Source organism: Mirounga angustirostris, unplaced genomic scaffold, assembly GCF_029215605.1.
Source record: "Mirounga angustirostris isolate CCGP_5_RB_7025 unplaced genomic scaffold, mMirAng1.0.hap1 SCAF_2, whole genome shotgun sequence".
Lineage (NCBI taxonomy): Eukaryota > Metazoa > Chordata > Mammalia > Carnivora > Phocidae > Mirounga > Mirounga angustirostris.
In genome coordinates, this window is record NW_026991710.1 from 66405092 (window position 1) to 66414679 (window position 9588).

The following is a 9588-nucleotide window of genomic DNA, read 5'->3' on the forward strand; positions in this document are numbered from 1 at the left end:
TACTAAAATACTGATGATCACAGACATAAACTCACTCTTGATTCTAAAGTGTTAATGTTGGGGTGCCTGCGTGGCTCAGTCGTTAAGTGTCCACCTTTGGCTCAGGTCATGATCCCAGAGTCCTGGATTCAAGCCCGGGCATCGAGCCCCCATGTCGGGCTCCCTCCTCTGCGAGAAGCCTGCTTCTCCCTCCCCCCACCGCTTGTGTTCCCTCTCTCGCTGTGTCTCTCTCAAATAAATAAATAAAATCTTTAAAAAAAAAATGAAGTGTTAATGTTGTACTTATCTCTCTTGGAGGAAATAACATAAAGGGAAAGCAATTTGTGTTTATGAGGCATTCCCGAAACAGGACCTGACCTTGGATCCCAGTAATTCTCTTCACAGATAGTGTCATATTTCTACTGACCAAGTATAAAGGAAGTAAGGGTCATGATAATTTACTTTTGTTACAATGCTCAATGTTGCCTAAGGAAAAAAATTAATAAATTTAATTTTGGGGGCACCTGGGCAGCTCAGTGGGTTAAGCGTCTGCCTTCGGCTCAGGTCATGATCCCGGAGTCCTGGGATAGAGCCTGGTGTTTGGGCTCCCTGCTCAGTGGGGATCCTGCTTCTCCCTCTTACCCCCTTCCATTTGTGCTCTCTCTCTCAAATAAATAAATAAAATCTTAAAAAAATAGCACCTTAAAATCAGCTGTCTCTTAAGTGAGTAGCTCCTCCTAGATGGCTTTGAGAAAATGAGAGAGTTTGGAGAGGAAAACCGGTGCTGAAAATGCCTGCAAAGGAAGACAACATTTAATGAGCACATACCATACTGTTAAAAGCTCTCCATATATGATTCATTCAACAAGTATTTAGGGAGCGCTTACTCTGTGCTAGGCACTCTTCCAGACGTTGGAGATAAAGTATTGATCAAGGTAGAAAACATCTCTGCCCTCATGGAGCTTAGATTCTAGCTGATGAGGACAGACAATGAAGGAGTAAAACTTACTATGGAGGAAGAGAAAGCAGACAGAGAGAAAAAGGCATTTGTCTCTGGACAAATGTTAGAGAGGGAAGACAAGGCTGCGCTGGGGTGGTGCTCTTTGGGCAAAGATAGGAGGAGATGCGGGCAGCCCGGACGGACCCTGGGGGAGGCCTTCCAGGAACTACCGTGAGGCCGGTGAAGGCTGGAGCTGCGTGGCAAGGGAGAGGGTGGTGGGAGAGTCAGCAGGTGACAGGTGGCTGGGGCAGGTGGCGCCAGGGGGCCATGCATGGGACTTTGGCTTGACACTGACAGAACTGGAAGCCCCTGACAGGTTCTGGGCTGAGGCATGGCAGGTGCTGGCTTATGTCTTAACAGGGTCACCCTGGCTCTTGGGGTGAGAATGGAATGAGAGGGGAAGGGAAGAGCGGGGAGAGCAGTTAGGAAGCACTAATCCGGGGAGAGAGGGTGGTCCTTGGACCAGGGTGGTACAGTGGAGGTAGTAAGAAAAGGTGGGGATCTGGGGCGCCTGGGTGGCTCAGATGGTTAAGCGTCTGCCTTCAGCTCAGGTCATGATCCCGGGGTCCTGGGATTGAGCCCCACATCGGGCTCCTGGCTCAGCGGGGAATCCGCTTCTCCCTCTCCTTCTGCTTCACCCACTGCTCATGCTCTCTCTCTGTATATATCTCTGTGTCTCAAATGAATAAATAAAATCTTTAAAAAAAGAAAAGAAAAGGTGGGGTTCTGCATACATTTTGAGGGTAGAGCCAAGAAGCTCTTCTAATGTCTTGGATATGGAAATGTGAGAGAAAGGGGGGCATCGTGGACAAACCCAAGGTTCTGGGCAGTGCAACAGGAAGAGTAGATGCCATTAGTGAGATGGTGCGGAGGGTGGGAGGGGGTTTGAGGGGGATGGGCGGGAGCTCAGTTTCAAACACGTTAAGTTAGAGATGCCTGCTTAGCACTCCGAGAGAAATATCGAGTAGGCCGTTCAATATCCTGTTCTGCCCCGTTCAAGTTCACGGGGGAAGTTAGGCTGGAGGTACATATTTGGGAGTAATCAGTACACAGAGGACATTTAGTCATGAGACTGGAGATTATTTTATTTTCTCGTGAATCCTTACACTGCCACCATGAGGTAGATGTTATTTCAATCCTCATTTCAAACAAATTGAACCCAGAGAAGTTTAAATATTTTGTTCTAAGTCATATAGTTAGTAACTGTATGAATTTAAATGTTCATTCTTATCTCAAGTCTCATCTGACAATAACTTGTGATTATGAGTAAATTATTTCTCCAGGTCCTAGGTTTCCTCACAAACAAAATTAGGGGATAAACAGTTCTCACACTGGGTTGTGTGAGAATCCCAAGGCTCTCCAGAAGTCTAGCAGGGGCTCTCTTCAACAAGAAAGGGATGCTCAGAAGGGAGGATTCAGGCATCTTCATCTAGGTTAAAGGGACATGTCTCCGCTTTCATCTGTGTTTATATACTGGGGCCTTGTGTAAGATTTTATTTGAAAAATGTATTTCTGTTGCCAATTTAACAAAAGTTAGAGAAATTCACTGGTCTAGGTAGTCTCTGTGACCCCTGCCTGCTCCAACAGTTTCATTTATTCATCCAACAAGCAAGTAGTGTCTGCTCATGCTGTTCAGGTCACTGTGCTCTTTGCCACCCAGGCGCCCCAGAACCCCACCTTTTCTTACTACCTCCACTGTACCACCCTGGTCCAAGGACCACCCTCTCTCCCCGGATTAGTGCTTCCTAACTGCTCTCCCCGCTCTTCCCTTCCCCTCTCATTCCATTCTCACCCCAAGAGCCAGGGTGACCCTGTTAAGACATAAGCCAGCACCTGCCATGCCTCAGCCCAGAACCTGTCAGGGGCTTCCAGTTCTGTCAGTGTCAAGCCAAAGTCCCATGCATGGCCCCCTGGCGCCACCTGCCCCAGCCACCTGTCACCTGCTGACTCTCCCACCACCCTCTCCCTTGCCACGCAGCTCCAGCCTTCACCGGCCTCACGGTAGTTCCTGGAAGGCCTCCCCCAGGGTCCGTCCGGGCTGCCCGCATCTCCTCCTATCTTTGCCCAAAGAGCACCACCCCAGCGCAGCCTTGTCTTCCCTCTCTAACATTTGTCCAGAGACAAATGCCTTTTTCTCTCTGTCTGCTTTCTCTTCCTCCATAGTAAGTTTTACTCCTTCATTGTCTGTCCTCATCAGCTAGAATCTAAGCTCCATGAGGGCAGAGATGTTTTCTACCTTGATCAATACTTTATCTCCAACGTCTGGAAGAGTGCCTAGCACAGAGTAAGCGCTCCCTAAATACTTGTTGAATGAATCATATATGGAGAGCTTTTAACAGTATGGTATGTGCTCATTAAATGTTGTCTTCCTTTGCAGGCATTTTCAGCACCGGTTTTCCTCTCCAAACTCTCTCATTTTCTCAAAGCCATCTAGGAGGAGCTACTCACTTAAGAGACAGCTGATTTTAAGGTGCTATTTTTTTAAGATTTTATTTATTTATTTGAGAGAGAGAGCACAAATGGAAGGGGGTAAGAGGGAGAAGCAGGATCCCCACTGAGCAGGGAGCCCAAACACCAGGCTCTATCCCAGGACTCCGGGATCATGACCTGAGCCGAAGGCAGACGCTTAACCCACTGAGCTGCCCAGGTGCCCCCAAAATTAAATTTATTAATTTTTTTCCTTAGGCAACATTGAGCATTGTAACAAAAGTAAATTATCATGACCCTTACTTCCTTTATACTTGGTCAGTAGAAATATGACACTATCTGTGAAGAGAATTACTGGGATCCAAGGTCAGGTCCTGTTTCGGGAATGCCTCATAAACACAAATTGCTTTCCCTTTATGTTATTTCCTCCAAGAGAGATAAGTACAACATTAACACTTCATTTTTTTTTTAAAGATTTTATTTATTTATTTGAGAGAGACACAGCGAGAGAGGGAACACAAGCGGTGGGGGGAGGGAGAAGCAGGCTTCTCGCAGAGGAGGGAGCCCGACATGGGGGCTCGATGCCCGGGCTTGAATCCAGGACTCTGGGATCATGACCTGAGCCAAAGGTGGACACTTAACGACTGAGCCACGCAGGCACCCCAACATTAACACTTTAGAATCAAGAGTGAGTTTATGTCTGTGATCATCAGTATTTTAGTACTAAAGATAAACACTCCATAAATATCTTAAATTCACTTGAAAACGTTACAAATAACGTTTTTAGCACAAACTAATTAATTATTCATTGAAAATTGTTGAGGTCTCAGGATATGCAGAAGAATGTAGGAAAGAGGTATATGGCTTTGTAATCTTTCCCCATTCATGTTTCTGGTTTTCTTCCTTTCCTTTCTGGCTGGTCTTTCTCATCTGTGTAGACGGGCCCTCCTCTGAAGTCAATGTCAATGAAAGTTATAGTAATACATGTAAATATGTTCGAGAAAGAAGGAACCACAGTGTAAAGCCTTACAATAGGGACAGATCAAGCAGAACAAAAAGGTCAAATTTCTGATCATATTTCCATAGCCATGCTACATTATAAAAAGCAGTAGTGAGAACGCTGGTGGAAAGACAAAATGCATTACCATATGACCCAGCAATCTCACACCGACATAACAGAGAAGATAAAACTTGGTTCACACAAAAACCTGCACATGAATGTTTACAGTAGCTTGATACATAATCAAGGGTGAAGGGTTAGCAAACTGGTGTGTGGGGTGGGTGTGTACATATATAAATATGAAATGGAATATTACTCATCAATAAAAAGGAACAAACTAATGATACATGCAGCCACATGCATGGATCTCAAATGCTAAGTGAAGGAAGCCAGGCTCCAAAAGCAATGTACTGGAGGATTCCTGGAAAAGGCAAAACTATGGGGACAGAAGACCAAGCAGTGGTTGCCAGAAACTGGAGGTCAGGAGAAGAGTTGAATACAAAAGAGCACGAGGGAATTTGGGATGTCATGAAACTGTTCTATATCTTGATTTCGGTGATTTTATAAAGTTGTACGCATTTGTTAAAACTCAGAACTGTACACTCACCCACATACACACACACAAAAGTAAATTTTAAGGTTACGTTAATTATACCACCCACAAAGTGAATGAAACTCATTTTCATCAAGTTGGGGTGAGAGGAGCCAAAATGCAAACACATTGTTGCTGTGCTAATTCAGTTAGGAGCTAAACTTCTATTGCTGTAAATCTGCGTATGGATTTACGTTCCAGAAGAACTACCCTTTTTCTGAGACCTACCTTCCTAAAGCTGGCATTTTAATAAGAAATAAAGAAGTGAGTAGGTAAATCAATGTGCATAGCTAAATAAATAAATATACTATTTAAAATAATATAATCTAACATAGTGGTAGGTTATTATGAAGAAAAACAAAGCTTGATAAAGGGAAAGAGTTACGGGGAAGGGAGGATGTTTGATAGATGCCGGGGAAACCATTCTGAATCACAGTTGGACAGAGGCTTCCATGATGTGATGGGGGAAGCTGTGTAATAACTGGAGCAACAGGGGCACCTGGGTGGCTCAGTCAGTTAAGCGTCTGCCTTCGGCTCGGGTCATGATCTCAGGGTCCTGGGATTGAGCCCCATGTTGGGCTCTCTGCTCAGTGAGGAGTCTGCCTCTCCCTCCCCCTGCTTGTGCTCTTTCTCTCATTCACTTTCTCAAATAAATAAATAAAATCTTAAAAAAAAAAAAAGTAACTGGAGCAACAACGTTCCAGGAGAAGGAACAGCAAGAGTATCAACCTTGAACCAGGGATGAATCAGATATAAGGAGCAACCGGAAGGGCAGATTTCTGGTCTTCTTTCCATAGTCCATAACCAGCCCACATTATAAATTCAGATGATTTTAATTAACACTTATCAAAATTATAAAATACTGGGAAAAATTTGGTCTCTCACTTTCAAAACGATAACTTGAAGATACGCACGACTACTGTTAAAAGAAAATTGGGAAGCTAAAGCAAATGTGTCAGTGTGACTACTTGCAAACTCGTCAGTCTAGGCAGATAACTTATCAAGAGAATATCAGGAAGCTCCCAGAAATGAATAACCAGTGTGCTAATTATTAATTTTTGCCTCTCAGCTCTAAATTCAGTCTTCATTACCGGCTCTGCAATAATGGAGGTGGACCCTGTAAGCATTTCTCCTTGGTAATGAGCATGATATGAAGCTTTGTCAGTAGAGGGCGCTGGAGGGACCCTGCAGGAGGAAGGGCTCCTCTTCCTGGTTCAGGCATGTTTCTATTTGCTTCTTGCTTCTACATGTGGCCGTCAGCAGCATGTGCTGGGGACATCCAATAATGCTCCTTCCTGAGTGTTAAGAACTGAATTGTGAACCCCCCAAATTCTTCTGTTGATGTCCTAACCCCCAGTACCTTAGAATGTGAATGTATTGGAAATAGGGTCTTTCGAAGGATGATTAAGTTTAAATGAAGTCATTAGGATGGGCCCTAACCCAATATAACCAGTGTCCTTATAAGAAGAAGAGCTCACACAGAGGGAAGACCATGTGAAGACATCAGAAGAAACCATCTACAAGCCAAGGAGAAATGTCTCCGAAGAAATCAACCCTGACAACACCTTTTCCTTGGACTTCTAGCCTTCAGAACTATGAGGAAATAAATTCCTGTCAGTTTAAGCCACCCAGTTTGGTGCTTTGTTACAGCAACTCTAGTAAACTAATATACCGTTAATGCACGTTAGGGCAAGCCCTTAGCCCCACTGCAGCCCAGCGACCCCTTAGCTGCAACCACCCTGACGTTAGGCTTCAAGATTCTCAGCTGGAAAATGGGTTTCCTGATGCCCTAAATCCCTGCACAATCCCGTCCTCCAGCCTTCATTTTCCTGCACCTTAGAGTGGCTTGCCAGCCTCGCCCACAGATACCCCAGAGGTTGTTTCCTGCTAAATAAAATCTTAAAAAAAAAGAAAAAGAAAAAGAAAAACCAATGATGTATTGTATGGTGACTAACATAACACAATAAAATTAAAAATAAATAAATATAATTATAAATGCATAAAAAAAAAAAAAGAAGAGTGTCTTTTTCTGGACTAAGTTAGGTACTGGGGCTTTGTATTAAGTTCGCTAGGGCTGCCGTCACAAAATAGCACAGACTGAATGGCTTAAAAAGGAGAAACATTTTTCTCAGTTCTGGAAGCCGAAGTCTGAGATGGAGGTGTGGGCAAGGTTGGTTTCTTCTGAGGCCAGTCTCCTTGGCTTGTAAGTGGCCGTCTTCTCCCTGTGCCCTCACACAGTCATCCCTGGGGGCAAGTGTCCATGTGTCCAGACTTCCTCTTATAAGGACACCAGTCACAGTGGATTAGGGCCTACTCGAATGGCCTCATGTTAACTTAATAACCTCTTTATAGACCTTATCACCAAACATGATTGCAGTCTGAGTTACTGGGGGGTACAATTTCAATATACGGATTTGGGGGCAATATAATTCAGTCCATAACAGGCTTAAACGTATGCCAACTCTGTCTCATGCTCCCAAAAGCCCAGTTTGGACAGACGAAAATGCGGTGGCCGAGGGCAGAGGTCTCCAGCTGGCAAGTACGACAGGGAGGATTCACACCCGGGGCTGCCTGCTCCAAGGACCAAGGCCTCGCCATGTACCAGCCTCCTGGACAGTAGTAATGGCAGAGCTGGGCAGATGAGCATGGCCTGCGGCTAGGGAAGAGACCCGCCTAAGGGGGAGAGTGTATGTTGATTTGGGGGAAATAGCAGGGTGTGACCCGCGGAAGGCTTTACAATCTGGAAGAGCCATAGAGCGATCTAGGAAAGAAGTCCAGGAAGAGGAGAGGCCGGACTTGCGATGGGTTACTTTCTGACCCTGTAGCCAGATTTCCTGTAGCTTCCACCCCATGCCCACCCTCACCATAAACTTCTACTAGGTAACTGTGCAGTTTGCAAAGTTCTTTCACATGCTCTTGACAACCTCACAATGATTCTGCAGCGGAAACTTAGGGTCATCTCCCAAAACAAGATGTAATCTCACTATTTGAAGCTATGGTACTCCTCCTGGTTATGCGGAAGACCGACCCCCAGCACGAGATGACTGGATGGGTGACAGCTACACCTCTTTCCAACCCTGAATTGTTTTAAGTCCATGACTTTAGAAGCTAATAATCTACTTCATCTCTCTCCAACCCTTCAATCTGCCCCTTACGTATTTATATTACTTTTTCAGCTTTTCTACCTGGCAAAAGAAGAAATGAAATGAAAAGGAACTAAAATAATTCAGTTAAGTTTGAGCAGCTTTTTGAAGGCAAGACAATCTCTGAATTTTAATCTATATTCTTTCCTATTCCCATTTATCATAAATGGCTGCAGTTTTGCTGATTCTAGGATTTGTTCCATATTAACTTTCATCAACCAACTTAGGAAAATAAAACTGAAATACACCGTACTTACCCTCCTCCAACTGGAGTTGCGCTAATGGGTTAAAATTTTAAGCATTTTAAAATACAGGGTGATCTGCAAATTATGTAGCCAGTCTAGAATAGCTTATGTAGATTTTGGCCTATCATACAGCTAGTCCTCAACAGTTACTGCCCTTTTAGACACTGGAACATTTCCCTAAATGAAAAAGGGATTATGCTCTAAGGTGTCCTCTAGGGTACAATGTAGGGGATGCCACACCAGGCCTTGCTGTGCTAAGCACAGATCCCCATTGGCCATGTTCCTCCACCATTTAACCTGGCCAACATCCTTCTAGAGCCCACGCCTGGGAAAAGGCATTTAGAAATCAACTTTTGCTATGAGAAATGGTATCTTTTCAAGAGGCATAACCCTTTTCTAAGCTCAATTTTTTCCATTTCTCATTTCTTTCATTATTGAAGACATCCCTCCATATGTTTAAACACTATTTTTATTCTTATTACTGACTTAAATTGTGTATTTTCCTAATTTTTTCCAAAGGAAAAAAACATACATATTTGTAACAAAAAAACAAAACAAAAACAAAAAACAAAAACCAACCCAGAAATCAACAGATTTAAAGTTTATCTATCCTGATACAATGTCAGAATTAGATAGAGAAGCCAATCATATTTCCCTTAAAGTAGGATACATTTCTTTTTTTTTTTTTTTTTAAAGATTTTTATTTATTTATTCATGAGAGAGAGAGAGAGAGGCAGAGGGAGAAGCAGGCTCCCAAGGAGCAGAGAGCCTGATGCGGGACTCGATCCCAGGACCCTGGGATCATGACCTGAGCCGAAGGCAGACGCTTAACCATCTGAGCCACCCAGGCGCCCTAAAGTAGGATACATTTCTATTCTCCCCTTCAACTCATTGCTGCTTTAATAGAGTAGAATTACAGCTGCTACTACTGTTGTAATCTAAACATTCACTCTCGATGATTCAGTACTTGCTGAATAAACAGTTCACTACATTTTCCTGTGCTTATTTATCCGGGCCTGGCACACGTAAGTGCTCTGTCAGCTGCATAATCACCACCATTATCACCATTATGCAATTTAGTGTTTACTGCCACCCACAATCCACATACACAAAGTTGCTGCCTTCCCCACACCCCACTATCCACAAGAGCCACTTAAATCAAGTGAAATATATTTTAGGTTAATATCGCTAATTTCTGAAGA